The sequence below is a fragment of the Rhinopithecus roxellana genome, chromosome 4 (assembly GCF_007565055.1).
Source record: "Rhinopithecus roxellana isolate Shanxi Qingling chromosome 4, ASM756505v1, whole genome shotgun sequence".
Classification (NCBI taxonomy): domain Eukaryota; kingdom Metazoa; phylum Chordata; class Mammalia; order Primates; family Cercopithecidae; genus Rhinopithecus; species Rhinopithecus roxellana.
This window is the reverse complement of record NC_044552.1, coordinates 71248225-71257575: the sequence shown is the minus strand read 5'-3', so window position 1 is coordinate 71257575 and position 9351 is coordinate 71248225. Positions and strand designations below refer to the sequence as shown.

Genomic DNA, 9351 nt, shown 5'->3' with positions numbered 1-9351 from the left:
TGCCTAAACGTTGTGCTACTGAAAGCTGCAGTGCTCCCTTCCTGCGAGGACCAGCTTCAATATTCAAGTAAGGCTTAAGGAATTCAGTGGATTAGTAATATGCTGTCATCTATTTTTTCACATTCCTGCTATTAAAAAATTTCAGGCAGTGCCAATAAAGCAAAAATCTCTATTTGCCCTTATACAGTCTCACTCCCCTCCTCGAAGGCAGATCACTGTTACCAGTTAGGTATGAACCATCTAGGCCTTTTGTGAGATACTCCTATACAAATGTATTTGAAAATCTAGAAATTTATAGCTTGATTTTCTTTATATAAATATAAACATTATTTGCTTATTTTATTTTTCACTTAAGAGAATGTCTTAGATCTTTGAAGGTTAGTAGGCATCCATCTCTTATCTTTTTAAAATATGGTTAAGGTATTACATATTATGACTGTGCTGTAGCATAGGGAATTAACATTTGACTTTTTAATCTGAATGTGTTAGAGAATTTACCTGCAGTATTAAAATCACAGATTATTTTCTCTCCAAAGCCTTGCTAATCGTAAGCAGTAACTGAAGTCTTCGGAGCCTTTAGATAGACAGAGCCTGTTTTTCTTTTTACTTATTTTTATTTTTATTTTTTTGAGACAAGGTCTCACTCTGACACCCAGGCTGGTGTGCAGCAGCACCATCACAGCTCACTGCAGCCTTGACCCCCAGGCTCAGGTGATCTTCTCACCTCAGCCTTCCAGGTAGCTGGGACTACAGGCGTGCACCGCCACTTCTGGCTAGTTATTGTATTTTTTGTAGAGATGGGCTCTTGCTGTGTTGCCCAGGCTGGTCTCCAACTCCTGGGCTCAAGTGATCTGCCCGCCTTGGGTTCCCAAAGTGCTAGGATTACAGGCATGAGCCACCGCACCTGGCTGAGTCTGTTTTTCTCAGAATACTTATAAATATATAAAAGTAGTGATTTAAAATAACTTATAATTATTAACCCATTTACCTTAATTTCTTTTAAGTTAGTTACCAAGAATGTATCCACATTTAAAAACTTTTAAAAAGAATGCACCCATTTTCCCATATGGTATTTCACTGTAACATTTAAGCCTCATGGCAACCTTCTGAAGCATGCATAACAATATTTGTATTTTTTAGTTTCTAATCCTTAATTCGATCAGCCAGCAAACATTAGCTGAGTGCCTGCTCTGCCTTGGGAATGAGGCTGCAGATACAGCAGTGAACAGTCATAAATACTACATGTTTTTTACAGCCTAGCAGTGGAGCTAAATGAAGTAAATGATGTAGATAAAGAAACCAAAGCTCAGGGATTTTAAGTGATTTGCAATAGGTGACAAGCCTAGTAGGGAGCAGGACTAAAGCTGGAACCCAAATCTCCTTACTTCTAATCTAGTATACTTTCTTCTAATAACTTGCTGTCTTTGTGAGGTATAAAGAATAATTTAAAATAAATTATTGCATTAAAAGCATTTAAAACATTAGAATCACACCTGTCATCCATCACTGGGCTGGTTCCATCTTGTTAAACAGTCTTTATGATCACCCAAAAATTTATAAGGTATTAATTTTGACAAGAAGACCAAAACTTTTTAATTAGGGCTATTGCTGATTATTATTGTTATTACCAATTTAAAAATATCTGTAACTAATTTTTAGAAACCTTAAAATTGGGCCGGGCACGGTGGCTTACGCCTGTAATCTCAGCACTTTGGGAGGCTGAGGTGGGCGGATCACAAGGTCAGGAGATCAAGACCATCGTGGCCAACATGGTGAAACCCTGTCTCTACTAAAAATACAAAAGTTAGCCAGGCGTGGTGGCAGGCGTCTGTAGTCCCAGCTACTCGGGAGGCTGAGGCAGGAGAATCGCTTGAACCCGGTAGGTGGAGGTTGCAGTTAGTCGAGATCACGTCACTGCACTCCATCCTGGGAGACAGAGCGAGACTCCTTCTCAAAAAAAAAAAAAAAAAAAAAAAAACCTTAAAATTGATTTGAGGTTGATTATCTTTCATAATCCTCTAATTCTCCTTTAGAATGATCCAGTCCATTAAACACTTTGCAGATGCCAGACCTATGCTCTATAAATCCATAAATTAATTCAGTGTATTAAAAGAAGTCGATATCTATAAACCCCACACTTAATGGGTTAAGCTTAATTGCAATCCTAGTCCATCCTAGAGAGAAACCAAAATAATTGAGAGGTTAGGGCATTGTTGCTGTGAGAAAGCTTAGAGATAACACATATGTTATCTGGAGAAAAGAATGTTAAATGGAAACAAAGTTTGTGAAGAATTTCTTCAAGTACCTGAAGGATTTTATGGGAAATTACAAGATAGCATACTTAGGTTCCATATGTCTAGATGACTTTTCATAACTAAGCAACTTTTGCAAATGGAAGAAAATGGGTACCACTAACATTTGGATGGTTATGGGACCATCATAACATATGCAAAATGCTGGTTCTCCAACTATGACCCTCAATATGACTTTTAAAGGAATTATAAGCTCCAAATACTTTTTGGAGTATAAAAAGTACTTGACTTTTTCACACATTTGCTAATACACTTCTCATAAGTTTTATTTCTTTCTGATGTTTTGGCTAACACTGAGCTAACAGAAGCTAAATAATAATAAAATGAAGGACAGATAGTAAATATATTGAAATTGTCGTTCCTGGCTGGGTGCAGTGGCTTACGCCTGTAATCCGAGCACTTTGGGAGGCCGAAGCGGGCAGATCATGAGGTCAGGAGATCAAGACCATCCTGGCCAACATGGTGAAACCCCGTCTCTACTAAAAATACAAAAATTAGCTGGGTGTGGTGACACATGCCTATAATCCCAGCTACTCGGGAGGCTGAGGCATGAGAATCACTTGAACCCAGGAGGCGGGGGTTGCAGGGAGCCAAGATTGTGCCCCTGTACTCCAGCCTGGCGACAGAGCAAGACTTGGTCTCAAAAAAAAAAAAAAGGAAAAAAGAATAAAAAAGAATTGTAATTCCTGACATAAATTCCCATATCACTAAAATAGATCAGAGAGGTAGAATGTAATCTTCTCTAGCACAGGCATCGTTGCATTTAGACCATCTGAGGGCTATGAACATGGCCTGCGAAGTAACTCTGAGCAACACAAGGTGGAGTTTGAAAGCAGATTCAAAGCCAGACCACTGGGCTTGAGTTATGGTAGATGCTTAGTCAATAACATTGTTGAACAGTTCTAATTATTAGAAATGTCTTTCATACTGATTCAAAACCTGCAACTGAAAGATATGAGTTAAAAGATAAACTTATAGCATTGTAGGCTTGCTTATAATCAAGTGTTAAAGAGTTTGAAATTTTAGGATAAAAATATTTCAGATATAAGATGCCATTCAAGCAATTTTAACTTCTTTTTGGAAAGAGAGTTCAAAATGAATGAATTTTTATCACTATATTCATTTATGATTTTTATAAATATGAACATTTTTGTGATAATTGTATGTTGTCTTTTAACATTTTAGATTATAACCACTAGGTGTCAGTAAAACCCTAAGGTAAGGTTGACTTGCTGCCAACTTCATGCATGATTTCGTGACCGTAAAAGACCTTGGTGAGCACAGTTAGAAAATATATTGTATTCCTTGGAATCTTCTAGACTCTCAATGAATATTTTATCTCACCCTAAAGTTATCTGTCAGCTCTGTAGGGGTGCCAGACTCTTAAAATGTTCATTTTAGAGTGGACTTTAGTTATCACATACTTCAGTATCTAATTCAGGATCCTTAACAGATGGTCAGTTAGTCTTTGTTTCATCACTTTAAGGATGAGGTTTTCACTTTATGAGCTGCTCTAGATAGCAATTCTGTCTTATTTGGTTTTGTCTCCACAGGCCTGGGCTATGGTAGATGCTTAGTCAATAACATTGTTGGCCAGTTCTCATTATTAGAAATTTCTTTCATACTGATTCAAAACCTGTCCTGTTATAACCTTTGCTTATTGGTCATAATCATGAGGGCATGATTATGGTAGAGGCAGAGAAAATAATTTTATTGCCGTATCAGCCCTATCATGTACCCCAATAAATTTTTCTTTATCCCCCCCCACCAAGTTTTTTTTCTCCCAATGAGATTCACCACTCTTCCCAATTATTCCTCATGTGGCACAGTTTCGGAACTTGCCCACTCACCAGCCTGGTCACTGTTAACTTGAAATGGCTATTTGGTCAAAGTTTCTCTTAAAACATGTTTCCCAGAATTAGGTAGACAACTCTAGGTGTAATCTGACTCAGCAATCACCCATCACCAAATCACTTTCTCTAAACTCAAATGCCTAAAAATTGTATCTTCCAGGACATCGGTGAGAAAAAGCCAAAATGAGTTTTGAGCAGCTACAATGTCATGAAGTCAACATACTTTGCAGTGGACCCTGCAAGCCTATCCTAACATGTTGCTAACCAACTAAGCTATTTCATTATTGACCCTACAACATTGTAGAAGTAACATTAACCAGGGAAGTGGGACTGCTGTGGGAAAACTCATAGCACTAACCTAAGAGAAATGGCAGGAAAAAATAGGTAACTCAAAAAGTATAGCAGTCAGGAGCAAAAACTGAGTATTCTTCAGCATGTCCTGACTACACCTTTATATTAAAGTACAATACAGAAATTAATGTGTATGGACAAAACACCTCTAGAATGGTGGAATAAGGATCTCTGAAAATCTGTTCCTCCATAAAAGCAATGTGAATGCAGGCCAGAATTGCCAAAATCAGCATTTTCAGAACTCTAGAAATTAACCAAAGGCTTGCAACAATGAGAAACATTTATTAAAGAAAAATGATTGAATCTTAGTAAGAACAGTAAACTTCATGGCATTTTAACTTGACCTGTTTCCATCCCTCTCTTCCCAGCTCCACCGTAGCCTTGAAAGCCAGTAACCAAGAAACAGAAGCTTAGGAGCTATTGAAAGGAGCGTAAAGGCTTGGTGCCTCCCCACCCCCACAATAAAACCTCATCTCCAGACGGTTGTCACTACTTGGCATCTGTGGCAGCTCTCTGGAAAAGCCCATTTACAGGACATGTCTTTATTTAACCTGACTCAGAGCTTTCTCAGTGACAAAAGTCCTGACATCAAGGCATTAAGAACAAAAAGCAGCAGCAATTGTTTAACATCACAGCGCCTGAGGTAGCGCAAATAAGAGACTGGCAAAAAAAAAAAAAAAAAAAAAAAAAATTGAAAATCTTGAGAGTGCAGTGTTGATAAGGGGCTTTGAAAAGCTTTGACGTTTGCTGGGCGCTGTTTCTCATGCCTGTAATCCCAGCACTTTGGGAGGCCAAGACGGGTAAATCACAAGGTCAGGAGTTCAAGACCAGCCTGGCCAACATGATGAAACTCCATCTCTACTAAAAATAAAAAATAAATAAATTAGCAAGGCATAGCGGCGGGCACCTGTAATCCCAGCTACTCAGGAGGCTGAGGCAGAAGAATCACTTGAACCCAGGAGGCAGAGGTTGCAGTGAGCCAAGATTGCACCACTGCACTCCAGCCTAGGTGACAGAGTAAGACTCCATCTCAAAAATAAGAAAAACTTTGACATTCTTGGGAAACTATACATAGGGTACATGTGTAGGACTCCATGCATGCCCAGAAAAGAGCTGAGAAGGCCTGAATCACTCACTTCTGACTGACCTTAAGGATCTGCACAACCAGAAATTGAAAGCTAAGACAGAGTTAAAAACTGCCAAAATAGTAAAGGCATACCCAACACACACAGAGCCCCTCAACAAAGGATGGAAAACTTACTGGTTCAGGGCATTTAAGGAAATCTCTAATCATTACCTGATTGCCAAGCTAACTAAGCAGAGACTTCAGTGACCACACGCAGTAAAGAATACAGATTTTACAAAATTTTTCCAGAGAAGTCGTTAAACAAAAAATAACGAAACAGCAACAAAAAACCCAGGTTGGACAGGTGGCACAAGAATATAACTTTCAGAGTTACTACATTATAATTATTTAAAGTGTTTAATTTTCAGCAAAAAAAAAAAAAAAAAAAAAAAAAAAAAAAAAAACAAGCAGGCAAAAAATAGGAACATATGGCAGTCAAAAAAAGCAGTCAATAGAAACTGTTCCCAAGGAAGCCCAGATTTTTAACTTACTAGACAAAGACTTTAATTGGCTATTTTATGTTCAAAGAACTAAAGAAAACCTTGTCTAAAGAATTAAAGTAAGTATGAGAAAGATGTCTCACCAAATGTGAATATCAGTTAAGAGAGAGAAACAGTTTTTTAGAACCAAATAGAAATTCTGGCATTGAAAAGTACAATAATTGAAATGATAAATTTACTTCAGGGCCTCAATAGCAGATTTGATCTGGCAGAAGAAAATATCCATGAAATTGAAGTTAAGTCCACTGAGATAATTCACTCTGAGGAACAGAAAAATGAATGAAGAAAAATGAGCAGAGTCTCAGAGACCTGTGGGACACCATCAAGCATATCAACATACACATAATGGGGACCCCAGAAGGCGAGGAGAGAAGAGAGAAAGGGGCAGAATATCTGAAGAGATCATGGCTTGAAAACTTACTAAATTTGATGAAAAATGTTGATCTTCACATACATTCAAGACGTTCAGTGAACTCCATATAGGAGAAATTCAAGAGATCCACAATTAGACATATCCTAGTCACACTGTCAAGAGACAGAGACAAATAGAATCTTGAAAGCAGCAAGACAAAAATGACTGTTCGTGTACATGGGCTTCTCAATAACATTAACAGCTGACCTCATCAGACATCATGAAGGCCAAAAGGCAATGGGATCATATATTCAAAGTGCTAAAAGAAAAAGCTGCCATTCAAGAATTCTGTATCCAGCAAAACTATCCTTTAAAATGAGGAGAAATTAAGACATTCTCATATAATCAAAAACTGAGAGAACTTGTCATTAGCACACCTGCCTTATAAGAAATACTAAAGGGAGTCCTTCATACTGAAATGAAAGGATACTAGACAGCAATTCAAATCCACATTAAGAAAAAAGGAGCACCGGCTTTGCACAGTAGCTCACGCCTGTAATCCCAGCACTTTGGGAGGCCAAGGCAGGTGGATCACAAGGTCAGGAGATTGAGACCATCCTGGCTAACACAGTGAAACCCCGTCTCTACTAAAAATACAAAAATAACCCGGGCATGGTGGCGGGCGCCTGTAGTCCCAGCTACTCGGGGAGGATGGCGTGAACCCGGGAGGCGGAGCTTGCAGTGAGCCGAGATGGTGCCACTGCACTCCAGCCTGGGCTACAGAGTGAGACTCTGTCTCAAAAAAAAGAAAAAGAAATAAGGGGCACCAATAAAGACTGTATATAGGTATATAAATGATAGTATAAATTTACTTTTCTTTGTAATTCTTCTGTCATTTAAAAGACAGTTACATCATAAAGCAATCATTATAAAACTGTATTAATGGACTTATAATGTATAAAGATGTAATTTGTAGGGTGGATCATCACAAGGTCATGAGATCGAGACCATCCTGGCCAACATGGTGAAACCGTGTCTGTACTAAAAATACAAAAATGAGCTGGGTGTGGTGGTGCACGCCTGTAGTCCCAGCTACTGGGGAGGGTGAGGCAGGAGAATTACTTGAACCCAGGAGATGGAGGTTGCAGTGAGCCGAGATCGCACCACTGCTCTCCAGCCTGGTGACAGAGCAAGACTCTGTTTCTAAATAAATAAATAAAACGAAGGAGAAGGAACAGAATAATACTAGAGAAAGCTTTTTGTATACTCTTGAAATTAGACCACTATTAATCTGAAGTAGATTGTCTTAAGATGTTAATTGTAATCCCCAGAGCAGCCACTAAGAAAGTATCTTTTTACAAAATAGTAAAAGTAGCTGGGTGCGGTGGCTCACTCCTGTAATCCCAACACTTTGGGAGGCTGAGGCAGACAGATCACTTGAGGTCAGGAGTTCAAGACCAGCCTGGCCAACATGGTGAAACCCCATCTCTACTAAAAATACACAAAATTAGCCAGGTATGGTGGCACATGCCTATAATCCCAGCTGTTCAGGAGGCTGAGGCAGGAGAATCGCTTGAACCCAGACAGTGGAGGTTGCAGTGAGCTGAAGTCGTGCCACTGAACTCCAGCCTGGGCAACAGAGCAAGACTCCATCTCAAAAAAATAAAAAACAGTAAAAGAAAAAGAGTATTAAAAGCTTTTCCTGGAAGATACCCATTTAATGCAAAAGAGAGCAATAATGGAGGAATAAAGTTACAAAAAATACATAAGACATATAAAAATCCAAATAGCAAAATGGTAAATTAAAATCCTAGCTTATCGGTAATTTAATCAAAAGTAAATGGCTTAAACACCTTAACTGGAAGGCAAAGATTGCCAGAATGAGGGTTTTTAAAAATAATCCAACCATACTATTAGAGATACATTTTAGATTCAGAGACACAAATTGGTTGAAAATAAAAGGATAGACAAAGATATAGCATGCAAAGAGTAACCAAAAAAGAGCTGGAGTGGCTACATTAATATCAGACAAAATGAACTTTAAGATAAAAATAGTTACAAGAGATAAATGCATTTTATGATAAAAAGGTCAGTCTTCGGAAAGACAATAATTATAAACACATATGCACCTAACAACAGGGCTCCAAAATACATGAAGCAAAAAGTGATAGAATTAAAGGGAGTATTAGACAAGTCAAAACAATAGATACTTCAAAACCCCACTCTCAATAATGGATAGACTAAGAAGAAGATCAGCAGAGAAAAAGAAGATGTGAAATATAAACTAATTAACCTTAGACAGCTATAGAAATACTTAACAACAGAATACACATTCTTTTCAAGTGCACATGGAACATTCTCCAGGATCATGTTAGACCAAAAATAAGCCTTAGTAAATTTTAAAATATTGAAAATTGCACAATGTGTGCTCTCCAATCACAACACATTTAAGTGAAAAGTCAGTAATAAAAGGAAGTTTGGGAAATTCACAAATGTGTGGAAATTAAACAATATACCCCTAAATAATAAATGGTTCAAAGGAGAAATCATAGAAAAATTAGAAAGTAATTTGAGGTGAATAGAAACAGAAATAGGCCAGATGCTGTGGCTCATGCCTGTAATCCCAACACTTTGGGAGGCCAAGGTGAGTGGATCGCTTGAGCCCAGGAGTTCAAGACCAGCCTGGGCAACCTGGCAAAACCCTGTTTCTCCAAAAAAGAACAAAAATTAGCCAGGCATGGTGCTACATGTCTATAGTACCAACTACTCGAGAGACTGAGATAGGAGAATCATCTGAGCCCAGGAAGTTCAAGGCTACAGTGAGCCATGATCATGCCACTGCACTCCAGCCTGTCAA

The 9351-nt window shown here is 38.3% G+C and overlaps 1 long non-coding RNA gene across 1 annotated transcript in view; it reads right to left on the bottom strand.

The window, feature by feature from the left end:
- Positions 1 to 9351, bottom strand: part of LOC115896941 — a 38602-nt gene that overhangs the window by 21347 nt on the left and 7904 nt on the right. The window lies entirely within an intron of this gene.